This window comes from Pongo pygmaeus, chromosome 6 (genome assembly GCF_028885625.2).
Source record: "Pongo pygmaeus isolate AG05252 chromosome 6, NHGRI_mPonPyg2-v2.0_pri, whole genome shotgun sequence".
In the NCBI taxonomy this organism is placed as follows: Eukaryota; Metazoa; Chordata; class Mammalia; order Primates; family Hominidae; genus Pongo; species Pongo pygmaeus.
Genome location: NC_072379.2, coordinates 63,127,396 through 63,148,119, shown reverse-complemented (window position 1 = coordinate 63,148,119; position 20,724 = coordinate 63,127,396). Strand labels below are relative to the sequence as shown.

Here is a 20,724-nt window from a genome sequence, read left to right as displayed (position 1 = left end):
CATTCTTTTTTCCTGTTTTTGAACCTTACAAAAATGGAATAACACAGTATATATTATTTTGTGAATAGTTTCTTTTTCTTAATATTAAGTTTTTAAGATTCATCTCTATTGTCAAATGTAGCTTGTTCCTTTTTCCAAACTGCTGTATTAGTTTACTTTACCTATGGCAAAGTATGAGAATTACCATTGCTCCACTGTGGTCAACATTTGTAATCGTCAATCTTTTTCTGTTTTAGCCATTCTGGTGAGTAGCGTGTTATTCTCTCATTGTGATTTAAATTTTCTTGTCCTCATATGAAGTTGATGCTTTTTCATATGTTTATTGGTTATTTGGATTTCTTCCTTAGTTAAGAGCCTGTTCAGCTCTTTTTCTTTTATTTATTTATTTATTTATTTTTGAGACCAAGTCTCACTCTGTCGCCCAAGCTGGAGTTGGAGCGCAGCGGTGCGATCTCAGCTCACTACAACCTCTGCCTCCAGGGTTCAAGCGATTCTCCTGTCTCACCCTCCCGAGTAGCTGGGACTACAGGCGCGTGCCACGACACCTGGTTGATTTTTTTAATTTTTAGTAGAGACGGGGTTTCACCATGTTAGCCAGGATGGTCTCGATCTCCTGACCTCGTGATCCGCCCGCCTCGGCCTCCCAAAGTGCTGGGATTACAGGCGTGAGCCACCGCGCCTGGCCAGCTCTTTTTCTTTTTCTTTTCTTTCTTTCTTTTTTGAGACAGAGTCTTGCTCTGTCGTACAGGCTGGAGTGCAGTGGCGTGATCTCGGCCCACTGCAACTTTGGCTTCAGGCATGCATCAGCACATTGGGCTAGTTTTTGTATTTTTAGTAGAGACAGGGTTTCACCATGTTGCCCAGGCTGGTCTTGAACTCCTGGCCTCAAGTGATTTGCCCACCTTGGCCTCCCAAAATGCTGGGATTACAGGTGTGAGCCACCGTGCTTGGCCTCAACTCTTTTTCTTAATGATTATAGTTCTTTATATATTCTAGATACAAGACCTTTCTTGGTTATACATGTTGCAAATTTCTTTATCTCTCTCTCTCTCTCTCTTTCTTTTTGATGGAGTTTTGCTGTTATCGCCCAGGCTGGAGTACAATGGCGCAACCTCAGCTCACTGCAACCTTCGCTTCCCAGGTTCAAGCAATTCTCCTGCCTCAGCCTTCTGAGTAGCTGGAATTACAGGCGCCCGCCGCCATACCCGGTTAATTTCTGTATTTTTAGTAGAGACGGGCTTTCACCATGTTGTCCAGGCTGGTCTCAAACTCTGGCCTCAGGTGATCCACCCGCTTTGGCCTCCCAAAGTGCTGGGGTTATAGGAGTGAGCCACCGCATCTGGCCCATATTGTAAATTTCTTAATCATCTGTGAGGCTTGCCTTTTAACTCTTTTAATGGTGTAATTTGATAAAACCAAGTCTTAATGTTTTTTTTTTGTTTTTGTTTTGTTTTTGTTTTTTTTGAGACAGAGTCTTGCTCAGTCACCAGGTTGGAGTGCAATGGCGCGATCTCAGTCACTGCAACCTCTGCCTCCTGGGTTCGAGCAATTCTCCTGCCTTAGCCTCCTGAGTAGCTGGAATTACAGGCATGCACCACCTTGCCCGGCTAATTTTTGTATTTTTGTAGAGATGGGGTTTCACCATGTTGGCCAGCTGGTCTTGAGCTCGTGACCTCAGGTGATCTGCCTGCCTCAGCCTCCCTAAATGCTGGGATTACAGGCGTGAGCCATTGTGCCTGGCTGTCTTAATGTTAATGTGGTCAAATTTATCTATTTTCCTATTATAGGTAGTGCTTTTTGGATTAGTTTAAAAAGTCTGTCCCCTTACCCTTGAGATCAATATACTGTTATATTATCTTTAGACACAAAAGTATTATTTCTTTTTTTTTCCTTCTCACTTTAAAGTCTGCAAATAGATAGCTTCATTCTTCTGCCTTTAAAATTTATGTTTCAGCTGGGCATCATGACTCACTCCTGTAATCCAGCACTTTGGGAGGCTGAGGCAGGAGTTTGAGACCAGCCTGGACAACACAGCAAGATCCTGTCTCTTAAAAAAGAATTACTCGGGCTTGGTGGCACATGCTTGTAGTCCTAGCTGCTTGGGAGGGTTGCTTGAGCCTGGGAGTTTGAGGCTGCAGTAAGCTATGATCACAGCACTACACTTCAGTCTGGGCAACAAAGCAAGACCCTGTCTCTTAAAAATAAAAAAAGTGTCCGTTAGTTACCTGAAATTGACTTTTGTTTATAATGTGAAGAGTCCAATTTCATTTCTTTTCCAAATAGAGCACTATTTGTTCCAGCACCATTCAATCATTGAAAAGTGTTCTTTAGGTGTTGCTTTGCATTGCCAGGCTAGTCTCAAACTCCTGGGCCCAAGTGATCCTCCTGCCTCAGCCTCCCAGATAGCTGGGGCTACAGGTGTGCACCACCACACCCAGGTCACTGGGCTCTCTATTCTGTACTACTGGTAGATTTGTCTATTTTTGATCTCCTTCCACACTGCCTTAATTACTATGAAAGTTGACAGTATCAAAATGGAATCATTTGTGTAAAAAATCCCCAAAGAACCTGACAAATACAGCCAGGAAAGCTAAGAAGAGAGAGTTCTCACACTTGCATGCCTGATAACAAAATTACCACAGAAAACTCTGGAAAATCACAACATTAACAATGGTCATTGTAACCTCACACAAAACGTACTTCTATGAGGATATCTGCTCAGCAATTGTCTGTCTAACCTCAGATTGGAGCCACCCTTGTTATTATAGATTCTTGTAGCCAAGGATAATAATTTCAAAACAATTATGTAACGCCCCTAATTTTTCCTGTAAAAACCTTTGTCTTCCCTTACCTCCTTGAATACACACATAGTTTACTGTGGCATGTGTATTCCCATTGCAATGCCCTATTCCCAAATAACCATATTTTTCTTTTAGAGAGCCTCTCTCTGTTATTTAGGTTGACACAAATGGTGCCAGAAACAGGACCTGAAAAGAGATCACTATCACAAGGCACTGACAGTTCTCGAATCTGGTGCAGTACTCATTTAAGCCATTGCAGTTCTCTGCTTCCATGGCTCACTTTTTCTGCCCTGATGAGTCTTCTCTAAGACCATGCCTCCTTCTTTATGGTAGAAGCTCTTGACTTTATTTGGGGTCTGATTTGAATAAGGCAGCCCTAAATAAAGGACTTTACATCCCTCCTCGGATTAAACAAAGACTTTTTGTATTTTCTGGGAAGTCTTTTCTGATTTCTACAGAATTTCCATTCTGTCTGTGAGGCATGTCTTTTCTGATGAATTTACTTTCGGTCTGTGTGCCTACTTTAATATTTTGTCTGATCCACATGCCTGGGTTAAAATTTTTATGAACATTCTTGGTTTTATTTTGGTTACATGCAACTTTTTTGTTGTTCTTTTCCCTTTATGTTGCTCTTTTCCCTTGCTTGTTTCTGAAAATATTCTGAGAGCAAAAATAAACATTCTTTTAGAATGGACACATTCTAAATGATGGACACAGGATGGTTAAGTAAAAGCCACTAGAGTGGTTGCTACCATCAAATACATTGGTCCAAACTTATGACATTCTGACAAGATTGATAATTTTCTTTGCTCTTGAGAGATTGATAAGTAATGTAATGGGATTTTCTTAATTTTTCTTTCTTTCTTTTTTTTTTTTCTTTTTTTTTTTTTAAAGAAACAGAGTCTCACTCTGTCTCCCTGGCTGGAGTTCAGTGATGCAATCATAGATCATTGCAGCCTTGAACCCCTAGGCTCAAGTAGCTAGGACTACGGGTACACGCCACCATGCCCAGCTACTTTTTTTGTTTTGTTTTGTTTTGTAGAGACGGTGTTTCACTATGTTGCTCAGGCTGTCTCAAACTCCTGGCCTCAAGAGATCCTTCTGCCTTAGCCTCCCAAAGTGTCAAGATTACAAATGTGAGCCACTGTACTCTGCCTGGGATTTTCAAACATTAAGGCATGCCAAGTTTTCTGGGACTCCAACCAGCTACATTTGATGGCCCATTCTCATGCACACTTAAAAAACTGATGGGTTTATGGAACTGTTACAACAGGTCTCACTTAATCCTCTATGGCCATTTCATTTATTCAGCTGGTTAAGCCTAGGTTCATGGCTCAAAACTATTAAGCAAACTGAGATTATCCTTTTACTTTATATTTTTCCTTTTTTAAACTTTGTATCTGTTACTTGTTAAATTTTTGCAGAAGTATAGGTCTTAACAAAATGATGCTGGGCCAGCACTTTGAGATGACAGCCAAAGACTATAGACCTTAATAATAAACTCCAGGTAGACTTAGCCTGAGAGCCATTTTCTTCAAACCTCCCTTATTGCCCAAATGTGGCTAAATGGTTTTTGACACGGACTCCTCATCACCAATCACTCCCCACAATGTGGGAAGAAACCAGCAACCAGGACAGGTTCAACCTGGCCTCCAGGGACATCAGAATGTAACTACAAAATGACTGATCAGTGATGCATTCTGAGAAAGATCTTGATCAAAAAAAGGAAATGTGAAAATTGTCAGAATCAAAATGGAGTCACTTGTGTTAAAAAACAAAACACCCTGACAGAGCTGGGGAAGGCTAAGAAGGGAAGGCTTTCACACTTGTATGCCTGATAACTAAACTATTGCAAAAGACTCTGCAAAAACCACAACCTTACACAAAGACCATTGCAACCTTACACAACAAGTACTTCTGTGTGGACATCTGCCCAGCAACTGCCTGTTCAACCTAGAACTGGAGTCACCCTTATTATTGATCCCTGTAGCCAAGCATAATAATTTCAAAGCAATTATTTAATCCTCCTCATTTTTTTTGTCTTCTTTTACCTCCCTGAATACACACAGAGTTTACTGGGGCATGTATATTCCCATTGCAATGCCCTATTCTTAAATGAATGTCTTTTTTTTTTTAGAGGTCCTATTATTTAGGTTGACAGCTTTAAAATAAAGCTTGTTTTTGTTTTGTTTTGTTTTTGAGGAAGAGGCTTGCTGTCACCCAGGCTGGAGTGCAGTGGCACAATTATGGCTCACTGCAGCCTCCACCTCCTGGGCTCAAAGTGATCCTCCTGCCCCAGCCTCTTGAGTAGCTGGGACTGTAGGTGCATGTCACCACAACTGGCTGACTTTGGTGTTTTTTTTTTTGGGTACAGATGGGGTTTTGCCATGTTGCCCAGGCTGGTCTTGAACTCCAGGCTCAAGCAATCCACTTGCCTCAGCCTCCCGAAGTGCTGAGATCATAGGCATGGGCCACCTTGCCTAGTCTATAATAAAGCTTGTTATCCGGTAGCACAAGTTTTCCTCCTCCCACTCCTCCTCTTCTTTTTTTTCTTCCTTCTCTTCCTCATGAATGCTTGTCTTTGCGCTTCCATAACATTTTAAATTAGCTTGTCACGTTTCTCACACATACACAGAAATTTATTGAGATTTTGTTGGGAATTGCACTGGCTCTGTAGGTAGGTTTGGAGAGACCTGGCATTTTTCAGTATTGACTCTTCCAATTTATGAACATGTTATATCTTTATTTAGGTCTTCTTCAGTGTCTTTCAATGTTTTCTTCAGGCAGGTTTTGCATTTCTTTGATCGATTTATTCCTAGGTACTTGATATTTGTTTGGAGCTGTTGTAAATGGTATCTTTAAAAAAATTATCTTTTTTACTAGCATATATAAATAAATATTGATTTTTTAAAATATGATTTTTGTATCTATTAACCTTGTTAAACTCTTTTATTGTTAACAGTTTATCTGCAGATTGTTTTGAAGTGCCACAAACAAAAAATTTTTTTTTTTTTTGAAACGGAGTTCTGCTCTTGTTGGCCAGGCTGGAGTGCAGTGGCGCGATATCAGCTCACTGCAACCTCTCTTCCTCCTGGCTTCAATCAATTCTCCCGCCTCAGCCCCCCGAGAGGCTGGAATTACAGGCGTCCGCCACCTCGCCCTGCTAAGTTCGTATCTGTAGTAGAGAAGGGGTTTCACCATGTTGGCCAGGCTAGTCTCGAATTCCCGACCTCAGGTGATCCTCCCGTCTTGGCCTCTCAAAGTGCTGGGATTACAGGCATGAGCCAACGGCGCCCGGCCTCCACGTACATAATTATATAATCTATGAAAAAATAATTTTGTTTCTTATTTAATCTTCAATCCTTTTATTTTTCTTGCCTCACTCCACTGGCTAAGGACCTTCGGCTGCAATAATGGGTAGTCTCATCTATAGCACACTTAATCATCACTAAGCTTTCCCAGCCTCAGGTCAATAGTATTAGGAGGTTGGTTCCTCACTGGAGGGTCGGGAACAAGACGCCAGAGCCCTTCTTCCAGCGCCTGCAGCGAGTTAAGGCCGAGGGTATGCCTCTGGCGGGCTCATCTTCCAACACAGAAGAGTCCTCCGCCCTCTCTGGTTGCCGTGCAACGGCGTCGTTCTGACACAGGGTAGGTGCAGGGCGGCTGGAAGCACGTGCCGCCGCTTTCTCATTCTGGGACTACATCCCCCACAATGCCACGCGCCGCGGGCGACTGGCCCCCGAGTGCGGGAAGGGCCGGCCGGGAGGCGGAGCGGAAGCCGAGTGCGAGGGACGAGCGGAGTAAAATCTCCACAAGCTGGGAACAAACCTCGTCCCGACTCCCACCCACCGGCCTTTCTCCAGCCCGATCTGGAGGCTGCTTCGCCAGTGTGGGACGCAGCTGACGCCCGCTTATCAGCTCTCGCTGCGTCGCCCCGGCTCAGAAGCTCCGTGGCGGCGGCGACCGTGACGGGAAGCCCGCGGCAAGGTAATGAGTAGGGGGCGAGTCCGCCAGCCGGGCCCGCACCTCTCGCGCAGCCCCTCAGTCTAGGCGGCCGCTCCTCCCCCGCCGCGCCCCCGTCCCCGGTCCCCGCCCCGCTAGGGCCGCTGCTGCGGAAACCCGGCTTAGGAACGGGCCGGCAGCCTCCGGCCGCGGCCGGGAAGGCTCTTTGTCCCTTCCTTTGGGCCGCGTCTCTGCCCCTCCGCGTCTGACAGCCGCGGCGCCTCGGCTCGGGCGGAGAACCGAGCGTGGCTGGGGCTGCGCGAGTCGAGCGGGGCGGGCTCGGTCCGGAGCTGCGGGATGGAGATCCCGGGCGGCACCACACTCACTTCTTTTTCTGTTTTTGACAGCTCAGTTCTCTTCTACTTTGGGAGAGAGAGAAAGTCAGATGCCCCTTTTAAACTCCCTCTTCAAAACTCATCTCCTGGGTGACTGGTAAGGATGAACTTAAACTGCCGTGTTGATTGTTGACTGTGACGGTAATGAGAATGGCTCAGCCAGCCAGGGTTCGAATCCTGCCTGGGTTTCTCTCACTGCCTGCCTTGGTGATCTTGGTTACCTAAAGGCTCTAAGCTTGAGTTTTCTCATCCATCAAAACACACACCTGTAAGTGGTTAGAATTAGGAATATAGACCTATAACGTCATTAGTTCTTCATTTGATGGAAAGATCCTTTGTGATACTTTCATTAGCTATGACTGAAGTGACCGAAGTGGCCTCTGGACTTGAGTTTTGTGCTTTTGTTTGTTTAATCATCCTAGGTTGTGTATTCTTCACTTTATCTTAAATCTAACCAAAGGATTCATTAAAATATGCCGTCTTCCTAATTTCTGCTGTTTTAAGATGGCTGAGAATGTTCTTGGGAAATTGATGACTCTGCTTTTCTGTGGATCAGCTTCAGAGATACAAGTATTTATTCACCTCTCCCCTCCCCCTCAGGTGTGTCCTTTGGGGATCCTTAGAGGCGCTTAAGTGTTTGTTTCGTCAGAGTAGGCATCCAGGTATTCTACAGTCCTGCCTCTGGGCTTCACCATGTTTAACCTGGGTCAACTTTTTTCTACTTCTGTCTGCATCTTCTCACTGATTAATAATTTCCCCAGTTTGGGATTTGTGTTTACAAGTTGTAGTTTTTGTTCACAAGACACCCTGAATGAACGCAATAAATTTCATCAGGAATGACTTGATAAATTTCACATTAGTCCCTTTTCAGTTTCAGTTGTTCTTGCACTGTTTTCTCCTGAATTTTACTGACGTTGGTTATGAGTTTTTCTTCAAGGAAATCTCTATGATCCTTAATCGAAGTTTATTTTTCACTTAAAATGTCTGCCCTGTATTAGTTTGAGTTCAAACACTATTACACAATATGTGCAATAACAATCCTGAGTAATGCTGTTTTAAAATACGCAGTTGTAGGGGGGAAAAGCCAGTGGGCCTGATGAATTGCTGGTGTTATTTCTTTAGTGACAGATTAATTTTTAAAATATATGTGAGGGAGAAAAGGAGAAATCTAATGATGTATTTTATAAGTATAACAGAGAGCCAGAGAATAAATAAGTGGAAAACTTATTTAAACTGTGGAAAACTTACTTAAACTGTGGAAAAAGGCATATGCACATAAAATTTCTGACTCACTCTAAAATGTGTTGCAAAAATACTTGTTTTGAGGAAAATGTTTCTATGTTGGTGTTATTTAGTGCAGTGTAGGACAGAGAGTAATGGCTACAGAAATAGGAGTCCTTAATTTTGTCCTTGCTCTGTCACTATCTGTGTAACCTTAGATTACTTTGTGGTCCTCAATTTCCTCATCTCTAAAAAAGTGAATTGGTCTGATTCCAAGGACTCTTCTAGCTCAGACTTTCAATGATAAAGGTTTTTAGAGGCTTTTTTAATGTGGAAACAAAATTCGTGCAAACCCTTTTAGTCATTTGTGTTCTTAGTGTTTCTTCCTGCTTCAGGTCATATAATTCTTTCAAACTACCTTGAAGGAAGGAATACATTTAAGAGAACAAGAAAGCTGCCAGAAATCAGAATCTCTACCGGCCACTTATCACTGTCTCGTGAGCTGCACAGTTTCTCTGCATTTTTTATTTATTTATTTTTTATTTATTTATTTATTTATTTATTATTATTATACTTTAGGTTTTAGGGTACATGTGCGCAATGTGCAGGTTAGTTACATATGTATACATGTGCCATGCTGGTGCACTGCACCCACTAACTCATCATCTAGCATTAGGTATATCTCCCAATGCTATCCCTCCCCCCTCCCCCCACCCCACAACAGTCCCCAGAGTGTGATGATCCCCTTCCTGTGTGCATGTGTTCTCATTGTTCAATTCCCACCTATGAGTGAGAATATGCGGTGTTTGGTTCTCTGCATTTTTGACATGCTTTGTTCTCTTTCTCCCTACTCTGTATCTTTTGCTCATAGCCTCTATACCTATTGTGCCTGATTCTTTATAACTTTAGCTTGTCAATCCCCTCACCGAACTTTACTATTTATTTTCATGACTTCCCCTTCAGCTCCTTCTGCCAACTGCCTGGTTTTCCCTGGGGTCTCTTTGTTTGAGGCCAGAGATGCTAGCCTAGTTGGCTTTGGAAGGGGAGGTGGGGTCATGTGGCACAAAACATGATTGGCCACGGCTGTGACAGGTGAAGCTCTGTGGTTAAAGTATCTAGTGCTGCATAGTGTGTGTCTATGTATATGTATATATATAGGTTTTTTTTTTTTTGAGACAGAGTCTTGCGCTGTCGCCCAGGCTGGAGTGCAGTGGTGGTGGCTCACTGCAGCCTCTACCTGTTGGGTTCAAGCAATTCTTGTACCTCATGCCCGGCTAATTTTTGTAGTTTTAGTAGAGACAGGGTCTCACCATGTTGGCCAGGCTGGTTTTGAACTTCTGACCTCAAGTGATCTGCCTATGTCAGCTTTCCAAATGGTGGGATTATAGGTGTGAGCCCTGGAGCCCGGCCTGCATAGTTTATTTTATTGCATATTTTAGTTTAGTTAGTTTAGTTTGAGACAGCCTTGCTCTTTCACTCAGCTTGGAGTGCAGTGGTGCGATCTCTGCACACTGCATCCTCTACCTCCCAGGTTCAAGCGATTCTTGTACCTCAGCCACCCAAGTAACTGGGTTTACAGGCATGCACCACCATGCCTGGCTAATTTTTGTATTTTTAGTAGAGATGGGGTTTCACCATGTTGACCAGACTGGTCTTGAACGCCTGACCTCAAGTGATCCGCCCTTCAGCCTCTCAAGGTGCTGGGATCACAGACATGAGCCACCATGCCAGGCCATATTTTAGATTAAACTTTTACTGTAGCATAATGGTTAGTTTTCTTTTTGCCTTAACATTTTCTGTTTTTATCCCTGCCTCACTTTACCATTTTTCTTTATCTGTTTTTGTAATATTCAGTGCTATTGTCTTCTATTCCATCTCCCAAATGTGCCATCTAAAAATGATCTGATATCTTGACACTCATTATTTCCGTATCTTAGTTGGAATTTTAGTGTAGCTTCTTTCAAGGCAGTGCATTTTAAATCTTAGACCTTATTATGGAGCGAATGGGCTGTGTTCTGTGTTAATCCTGCCCCCCCGCCCCCCACCATATTAGCCTCAGGCAGTATTACGTAGAGAAAATATTTTAGGAATGCCCCTTTTTCCCTGAAATTACATTCCGGGGTCAAGTCTGTGGAGGACTTTTTTTGGGGTCGTTGTTGGAGAGAACTATTTGAACCTCTGAGCTGTGGTGAACATACTGTGTCTTTTTGTAGTAAATCTATGCCTCTGTAGCTGAAATTCCTTTGGAGACTAATAGGCAGTAGTTCTTGTAGTACCTTTGGCTGAGTGAAAGCTTCTCTGCCTGCTAGTTGCTGCTATTGCTGTTGATAGTTACTTTAGCTATAGTTATAATGGCACAAAATGTAGAGCACTGAATAGATGCAGAAATGAGATTTGAATGAGAGATTTTAAGGTAGTATTAGCCATCTATTTGTGTTTTTAATGTTGCTGTTGCTATGTTTGCATAAAATACAAGGAAGTACTTCATGACAGATGACAGGGAGTGTGAAATGCAGTATTTTTTAAACTTTTTTGTTACAATCCATAGTAAGAGATCTTTTTATAACAAGACTCCATAGATGGCTGGGTATGGTTGTATGCGCCTGCAGTCAGTCCTAGCTACTAGGGAGGTTGAGGTGGGAGAATCACGTGGGCCCAGGAGTTTGAGACTGGCCTGGGCAACATAGTTAGATCTCGTATCAATAATTAAAAAAAAAAAGAAAAGACTCCATACATGTATAACTGTGTGTGCATAGGCTGGGCTCGGTGGCTCATGCCTGTAATCCCAGCACTTTGGGAAGCTGAGGCAGGAAGATCGCCTGAGCTCAGGAGTTTGAGACCAGCCTGGGCAACATAGTGAGACCTTGTTGCTGCTAAAAATAAAATTTGTCAAGTGTAGTGGCACACACCTGTAGTCCCAGCTGCTTAGGAGGCTGAGGCAGGGGCAAGGGTGGAGGACCTCTTCAGTCTGGGAGATCAAGGCTCAGTGAGCTATGGCCACTGCATTCTAGCCTGGGCAACAGAGCCAGACCTTATCTCAAACAGCAACAACTGTGTATGCATGCATGTGTCTGTATATGTAAAAATAAACTGGAAATTTAACAAAACAAAATTGGTAGTGTGTACAGTCTACTCTGATGGTTTCTATTTTATCTTGTGTTTTGAAAATTGCTCATTGCAAACTGTTGATTTTTTCCCTGCTTTTGAAAAACAGTAGAGTCCTGCGCTGAAAGTTTGGATGCCTAACGTTTCTCTGTATGTTTGACTTTGAGTAGTCATTAATTCTCTTTGTGCTTCATTTTTCTTATCTTTATAATGAAGGTGTTCTAGTTTAAATATTTGCTGATTCTTTGTTTGATTTAATTAATTAATTAAATTTTGAGATAGAGTCTCACTCTGTCACCCATAGCTCATTGAAACCTGGCACTCCTGGGCTTGTGTAGTAGTCCTCCTGCCTCACCCTCCAGAGTAGCTGGGACTACAGGTGCGCACCACCATGCCCGGCTAATTTTTAATTTTTTTTTTGTAGTGACTGTGTCTTGCAGTGTTGCCCAGGATGGTCTTGTACTTCTGGCTTCAAGAAGTCCTCCCACCTCAACCTTGTAAAGTGCTGGGATTACAAGTGTGAACCACCATGCCCAGCCTGTTTTACTTTTCTCTGGAAATAGTGTTGGACTAAAGACAAGCACATATCTTTATGTCTCTGGCTAGGGAGAAACCACTGAAAAATGGCTTAAATATTTGGTTGTTTACATATACATAGTGTGCTGTTTGGCAAGTAGCATAATAGAGCTTGGAATAGCACTTTTCTCCAAAGATCTTGTAAAGTGGAGTGGACATGTTAATGCCTGTAATAAATATAAAAATTTAGAAAAAAAATTTATCCATGTTTTTCTACTTTTGTGTTTCTTAACAGGGAATATTTTGGAGTTTGAAAAATTATATTTAAAATGTTTAATACAAGTTTTAAGTAAATACACTGACAGATTGCTACCTAGACCTTATTTCATACCTGGTCTTGCCACTGCCCCTTTCAGATTAGGGAACACCAATAAGAATATATTTTTGTTTGTAAACACCACCATATCAGATCATTACTATTCCTGTATATTACCAAACAGTGGAACTGCCATTTTCATAAGACAGGGGAACACAAAGCTTTCTTTGCTTGTGGGTTTCCTTCTGTTCACTTTGTATGATTTCTCCAGACCAGGCCATTTCATGCTGTGCTTTGGGAGCCTTCTCATTCTCATTTGTTTGTATTGAGGAAAATAGGAATAAGAAATTTGTTGCCTGCTCCCGAGATTCTGGTAAAAGAAGAATTCTAAAGGTTTTGTTGGAAGGAAATTGGAACCAGACTTCGTACTTCCTCCTCTTTCTCAAATCAGATATTACCCCCTCATTATTCCTTGACCTCACACCTCAGGTAGATGTTCCAAGACACATCACTGTTTTTTTTTCTTCATAGCAGTTTATCACAAGCTGAGATAACTTCATTTGTTTGCTTGTTTGTTTTCCCATTCCTATTAAAATAGTATCCAGAAAAACAGGAATCCTGTCTTTTATATCTTGCTTTACCTTTCACATCTCTGGTTCCTGGCACATGGTAGGTACTTTGCTATTATGAATGAATTAGTGAACAAATGAATGAGTAAACCAAGTTCTTTCATGCCTTAAATGGAACTGCATGTAGTAAAAGTTGTGTTTGAGCCTGGGCCTTTATGTACTGCCCCCCACCCTCCACCTCCAGTTCTTTTTTCTGGAAGTGTGTTATCACTGTGTTTACTGATCATGGTGAAGGTCTCTACCTTTAGAAGACTTTGTATTTATCTTTGTTTTACTTCATATGTTTTTATCTTCTAGTTTTTTGCCTGTATAAAAACTAACATATAAGACTTCCGAAATCCTTCTTGTAGCAACTTTATAATACTTTGATTTATGTGAATACAGTTTATTTGAAACTTTAAGAGCCAGCTTAATAATTTAGTGAATAGTTCAAATTAGGCATCTTCAGGATCATTGTCCTAAACTGCCACTACTATTTTCTGGTTACATTCTTTTAAAGCAAAAAAGAACAAAACTTCATTTAATACAGTTTATTCCGTATTTACAAACACAATCTTTCTAGGGGAAGTAAGGAAGGTAGTGTGGTGTAGGGAGAACCCTAGACAGTGAGTCAGGACCTGTATTCTGGACCAGTAGGACTTCTGCCATTAACTGGTTGTTTCATTTTTAGGCAAGACACTTAACATCTCTGGGCTTCAGTTTCTTTATCCGAAATGCGAGGGAAATGGATTAGGTTTCTTCTCAGGTTCTTCCAGTCTAGAAAAGGATAATTGAAGATACTTTACCCCCAAATTTCTATCCTCTGTTCCTCTACCCCAAAACTCATTGCAGGGAGGTCACATTGCTGCGTGGGAGAAGGTGGGGTTAGGTTCAGGGATGTGTTTTAAAGTAAACATAAGGCATTTCTCAGTGACGGCTGATTGTTCACTAGGCTCTGTGGGGGATGTGGCAGCAGTGTAAGGCTTGTTGTTCTTGCCCATAAGGGACCTGGGACTTAATCAGGGAGACATGGCTTACACATATGCTTGGATGTGTGATATATAAAATTAATTGGTATGAAGTAACATGCTGTGGGAGTTAGAAGAAGATCAGTGTGGGGTAGAATAAGGTAAGGAGATTTTGAAATCATTCTATCCGAGGTAAGATGTAAACAGGTATTTTACCTCGTCTCCTTTCAGAGTACTGGGAAGATGAACTGTTCTCATCAGCAACATGCTGTTATGTCATCTTTTAGGACTAAGTAATGCTCCAGTGATTTAATACCAATGACATTTTCATGTTGTCCACAAATTCTGAGTAGAAACCTTTTCAAGCCCGTAGCCTCTCTGAGAGCTGACTGTTATTAACTGAATGAGAGGATGTCAGGAAACAGGTAAGACACATGCTGGGTAAATAAAATTATCATATAAATGTAAGATATAATTAGTACTATTGTATGAAGCAGAGAAGACTGGCTGGATTGGAGGAGATATTTTTGTGACTAATGAGAAATAAACTTGGGCTTTGGAGACTGGGTTGTGGAGGCCCATGAGAGCTAATCAGGAGTTTTATTTGAGTCTGTTAAGACATTTCCTATATTACCTAATGTTACTCAGATTACCAAGAATTAGTAGCATTGTTGCATAAATGCCTGACACTAATAATAAAGATTAATATTTATTGAGTAGTATGTCAGTTATTCTTTACCAGTATTAAATAGGTATTGTTGTCCCCATTATGTAAGCGAGGATATCAGGCCTTAGGGAGATAAAATAACTTTTACAAGGTTTTAAAGATATACTATAATTTCATATAGAAAATGATAGGGCCGGGTGCGGTGGCTCACGCCTGTAATCCCAGCACTTTGGGAGGCCGAGGCGGGCAGATCACAAGGTCAGGAGATCAAGACCATCCTGGCTAACATGGTGAAACCCCATCTCTACTAAAAAAATACAAAAAATTAGCCGGGTGTGGTGGCAGGCGCCTGTAGTCCCAGCTACTTGGGACGCTGAGGCAGGAGAATGGTGTGAACCCGGGAGGTGGAGCTTGTAGTGAGCTGAGATCGAGCCACTGCACTCCAGCCTGGGCGACAGAGTGAGACTTCATTTCAAAAAAAAAAAAAAAAAAAGAAGAAAATGATAGAGAGTACCTTGTGGCTAGAGTGGGATAGGAATGGGAGTGCAACATTTTGAAAACATTTTGAAGCGATGACATTTGAACTAAGTACTAAAGGATGAAAAGGAACAGGTTGTAGGGAAAGTACTCCAAGCTAGGGAATAGCAATTGTATAGACCCTGAGGTCAGAAAGAATTTAATGTGTTTTCCCTAGCATGGGTATAGCACAGTGAGCAAGAGGGAAGTGGTATGAGATTAGGACAAGGAGAAATGGGTATAAGTCAGATTATGTAGGGCTTGTGGATTGCATGTTGTAAAGGTTGGTACTGAGTTTGCATGTTAGATTCTAAGTGCAGTGTGAAACTGTTGAAAGGTTTTTAAGCAGGAGAATGTGATATGCTTGTGTGTGTGTGTGGTAAAAAATACATAATTGAAAATTTATCATTTTAACATTTAAGTGTACAGTTCAGTGACATTAAGTACATTCACATCATTGTGCAACAATCACTACCATCCATCATCCATCTCCAGAACTTCATCATCCCCATCTGAAACTCTGTACCCATTAAATCATAACTTTCCATTCTCTTCTTCCATGTGGTAGCATGTATCAGAACATCTTACTTCTTTAGGGCTGAATAATATTCCATTGTATGTAGATACCACATTTTATTTATCTGTTTATCTATTGATGGACACTTTGGCTGTTATGAATAATGCTGCAATGAACACTGGCATACACACATCCCTTTGGGTTCCTGCTTTCATTTCTTTTGTGTATATATCCAGAAGTTCAATTACAGATTGTATGATAATCCTATGTTTAAGTTTTTGAGGAAATGCCATACTGTCTTCCCCAGCAGCCACACCATTTTATATGCCCACCAGCAGAGCAGAAGAGTTTCAGTTTGTTCATATCCTTGCCAACACTTGTTTCTGTTTTTTTTTGTTTTTGTTTTTGTTTTGTGATAACTATCCTAATGGGTGTGAAGTGGTATTTCATAGTGGTTTTATTTATTTATTTATTTATTTATTTATTTATTTATGTTTTTGAGACCGAGTCTTGCTCTGTCACCCAGGCTGGAGTGCAGTGGCGCGATCTCGGCTCACTGCAAGCTCCGCCTCCTGGGTTCACGCCATTCTCCTGCCTCAGCCTCCCAAGTAGCTGGGACTACAGGTGCCCGCCACCACACCCGGCTAATTTTTTGTATTTTTAGTAGAGACGGGGTTTCATCATGTTAGCCAGGATGGTCTCGATCTCCTGACCTCGTGATCTGCTCGGCCTCCCAAAGTACTGGGATTACAGGTGTGAGCCACCGCGCCTGGCCTCATAGTGGTTTTAATTTACATTGCCCTATGATTAATGAGGTTGAGCATTTTTTAATTGGCAAAATGTCTTCAAATTATGAGTTTTGTTTTTGAAAGAATATTTGACTACTCTGAGAAGAATGGATTGAAGTAGGGTGGGAGAGGAGTCTGACAAACCGCTTGACAAGCAGCTAAAGGAATCCGCTTAGAGGTGGTGATAGTTGGCTCACACTCTGTTGCCCTTCTTCAGGTCTAGTACTTTACTGATACTTCATTTTAAGTGTGTCCCCTCTCCTTAGTTATTCTACTTCTGTGCCATATAGACTAATTACTTTTGTGACTTCTGCAGTTGGTTGAGAACTTTCTCCTGGGAATCTTAAAAATATTCGAGAGTTTATCTTAGGCCAAAATAACAATGATGATGATTATTTTATTTTTTGCCTTTAAAACTCCAGGCCAGGCACAGTGGCTCACACCTGCCATCCCTTTGGAAAGGCTGAGGCAGGAGGATCACGTGAGGCTGGGAGTTCGAGACCAGACTGGGCAATGTAATGAGACCCCTCTAAAAAAAAAAATACAAAAATTAGCTAGGCCTGGTGGTGTGCACTTGTAGTTCCAGGCTATTCAGAAAGCTAAGGTGGGAGGATTGCTTGAGCCTGGAAGGCCAAGGCTGCAGTGAGCTGAGATCGTGCTACTGTACTGCAAGCCTGGGCAACACAGCGAGACCCTGTCTCAAAAGCAAAAAACAAAAAACAACTCTCTAGTTGTTAATTTGGTGAATTTCAAATTTTGTTTTTTTTTTAAGTGATTAATAGAAAATTAATATAGTGGCCTAGAAATTAAGATTTAAAAGTTTTTAGATTGTAGACTGTTTTGATGGAAGAAGTACTCCAATAAGAACTATGCCAGATGGTAGCCATAAGCCCTTGGCCTCAATGTTGGCCTATCAGGTTTCTGGTTAGTGACTCTGTCCTTATCTAAGTGGCCTTCTGGGGGCTGGATCAGTACTTGAAACATAAAGAAAAATTGGGGAGGTTCAAAGTGCAAGTTCCTCTGTTATTTGCAGCTTTGAACATTGTACAGAAAGAAGAGACATTGAATCTTTCCTTTTTTTTCTTTCCTAAGGATGGAGGCTAATAATCATTTTCCTTTCTAATCACTAAATTAAAAGTACATAAGTAAATTACCTTCAGTTGCTAAAGAAGTCAAAACTTCTTATCTTTTTTTATTTTTCTTATGTGAAATCACAGACATAGTTCTCTGAGAATAGAACAGTGAGTGTATTCATATTGGCCCTGGAGAATAAAGTAATACCAGTGGAAATTGTTTCCTCTTCACTTTACTTCTACTTTTGCCTTATAAATATAGGGCCTAGCCTACCCTGGGGGTAATGACTCAGGTTCCAGCAGAGGTCACCTATTTTCAATCCCCTTCACCCCTTCCCCTTCAAGGTCATCATGGTGTCATCTGAAGAATGACAAGGTTCATACATTTGGAAAGGAGAGCTTTATTTCTTATAAAGGGTTGCAGCCTGCAGGGTGGTCATTCTGACAGGCTGGGAAGCATAGCCTCCGGCCAGGAGCCAGCAACAGACACTTGGAGAGAGGGACAAAGGGAACAGGAATTTATGCTGAGCAGGGTGGCCGAATATACATATTTAATAAGTTTAAGGTGTCATGAATATTTATGAAAGGAGAAACATGTGCATGCACAATTGAGCTTCATACTCATTCCTAGGTCCTGCATATAAAAAAATTGTGGCGTTAGCATGATTCCAGGATGGAGTTTTCAGCCCTCTGATGTCAAAAGGTAAAGCAGAGGACATGAAAACCCTTACTGTGCATCCTCTGTAGACTGGCCAGAACTACTTGTGGCTGGTGGTCTCTTCTCAGGAAGAAATGCTTGTAGGTTGTTTTGTTGGAACTGCAGAATGGAGAGGCAGCAGTCAGGCAGTTGGTTGAGATCAGTGGTGGAGTCTTTTGAAAGGCCTGGTTTCTGTTTAGCCCAAGCTTGTTCAGCCTGCAACCCATGGGCCGCATGGGAGGCTTTGAATGCAGCCCAACACAAATTCATAAACTTTCTTAAAACACTATGATTTATTTTTATTTTTTTTATTTTTTATTTTTTTAGCTCATCAGCTGTCGTTAGTGTTAGTATATTTTATGTGTGGTCAGAACAATTCTTCTTCCAGTGTGGCCCAGGGACGCCAAGAGATTGGACACCCCTAAGTTAGCCCTTAGAGAATAATGCCTAATGGCATGATGATAATGGCAGTTATCAAGGGAGGGAAGTATAATGAGGTGTATCTGACCGCCCATCCTGTTATAACTGCCTAATGGCGGTTCTAATGGGTTCCCCTTGCCTGATGCCTAGACAGAACCGATTTATCAAGATGGGAATTGCAATAGAGAAAGAGTTTAATTCATGCAGAGCCAGCTGTATGGGAGACCAGAATTCTATTATTACTCAAACCCATGTTACTGAAAACTCAGGGATTGGGGTTTTTAAGGATAATTTGGTAGGTAGGGGGCCAGAAAGTGGGGAGTGCTGATTGGTCAGGTTGGAGGCAAAATAATAGAATCATGACTCTTCAAAGCTGTCCTCTTGCACCGAGTCACTTCCTAGGTGGGAGCCACAAGACCAGATGAGCCAGTTCATTGATCTGGATGGTGTCAGCTGATCCATCTAGTTCAGGGTCTGCAGAATATCTCAAGCATTGATCTTCAGTTTGACAATAGTGGTATTACCTCCAGGAACAATTTGGGGAGGTTCAGAATTTTGCAGCCTCCAGCTGTGTGACTTCTAAACCTTAATTTCTAATTTTTTTTTTTTTGGGATAGAGTTTCACTCTTGTTGCCCAGGCTGGAGTGCAATGATGCAATCTCAGCTCACTGCAACTTCTGCCTCCTGGGTTCAAGCAATTCTCCTGCCTTAGCCTCCCTAGTAGCTGGGATTAATTACAAGCATGCGCCACCACGTCTGGCTAATTTTATATTTTTAGTAGAGACAGGCTTTCACCATTTTGGTGAACTCCTGACCTCAGGTGGTCTCGAACTCCTGACCTCAGGTGATCTACCCACCTCAGCCTCCCAAAGTGCTGGGATTACAGGTGTGAGCCACCATGCCCGGCCAATTTCTAATTTTGTAGCTAATTTATTACTCCTGCAAAGGTAGTCTAGTCCCCAGACAGGGAAGAGGTTTGTTTTGGGAAAGGTAAACTAAAAACTAAGTTAAACTCTAAGCTAAGTTCCTGCCAGTGCTGTGGCTTACGCCTCCAATCCCAGCAGTTTGGGAGGCTGAGGCAGGTGGATAGCTTGAGCTCAGGAGTTTGAGACTAGCCTGGCAACATGACAAAAGCCCTTCTCTACAAAAAAAATTAGCCAGGTGTGGTGGCGCATGCCTGTGGTCCCAGCTACTTGGGAGGCTGAGGCCAGAGGATAGCTTGAGCCTGGGAGGTGGAGGCTGCAGTGAGCTGAGATTGCACCACTGTACTCCAGCCTGAGTGACAGAGCGAGACCCTGTCTTAAAAAATAAATAAATAAATAAATTTTTTAAAAAGTTCTTAAGGATTATTTTCAGTAAGCTGTGAAATATCTTTGTGAAATGCACTGTTCTGACTCGAGATACATTTCTATGTAAAGAATTTTGCTCCATTTGATGTAGTCAAAGAGTTTTTTTACTGGACACTTTGGTGATTCACACCTTTTTTACTCTCCTGGTTTTTCTAGATTCTGTGATTAACACCTTTCTGTGTTTTAAAAACTTGAAGTATAACCTTTTAATTTTTTCTTAAGTTACATAAATGCATACCTTTCTCATTTAAAATTTGGAATTGTAAATTTGGAAATATAGAAAAATGTTCCGACCTGTTTGTTTGTTTATTTGTTTGTTTTTGAGACAAGGTCTTGCTCTGTCACCCAGGCTGGAGTACAGTGGAATGATCATGGCTCACTGTACCCTTGACCTCTCAGGCTCAAGCAGTCCTGCCACCCCACCTTCCTGGGTAGCTGGGACTACAGGCGCATGCCATCATGCCTGGCTAATTTTTAGAATTTTTGTATAGAGATGAGGTCTTCCTATGTTGATCAGACTGGTCTCAAACTCCTGGGCTCTAGGGATACTCCCACCTTTGCCTCCCAAAGTGTTGGGCTTACAAGTGTAAGCCACTGCCCCTGGTCTCTAAGTGTTTTAGTACTTGCCATTAAATGATCATCATTCTTTATGTCTAGCATATTTTTGTATGATATAAACTTAGAAATTATAACTTATTTTTTATCTTAGATTGCATCTTGGATTGGATGCTTCCTAAGGTTACCGTATGCCCATTAGTAATAATTTCTGGTGACATTTTCAAATGTTGGCACACTCTGTTTATATTGTGGGAATTCTTTTTAGAC

At 41.8% G+C, this 20,724-nt stretch overlaps 1 protein-coding gene across 5 annotated transcripts in view; it reads left to right on the top strand.

Moving 5' to 3' along the window:
* Positions 1-3,403: 3,403 nt before the first annotated feature.
* Positions 3,404-20,724, top strand: part of CCDC126 (coiled-coil domain containing 126) — a 48,286-nt gene continuing 30,965 nt past the window's right edge. The window contains exons 1-3 of one of the 5 annotated variants that reach the window (XM_063668409.1): positions 3,404-6,788; positions 7,151-7,235; positions 14,104-14,165. The gene's annotated coding sequence lies outside the window, so the exon portion shown is untranslated. Of the gene's footprint in view, positions 6,789-7,150; positions 7,236-7,295; positions 7,407-14,103; positions 14,298-20,724 lie in introns of those variants that run through there. The other 4 variants (XM_063668410.1, XM_054494844.2, XM_063668412.1 and 1 more) reach the window with 4 other exon arrangements.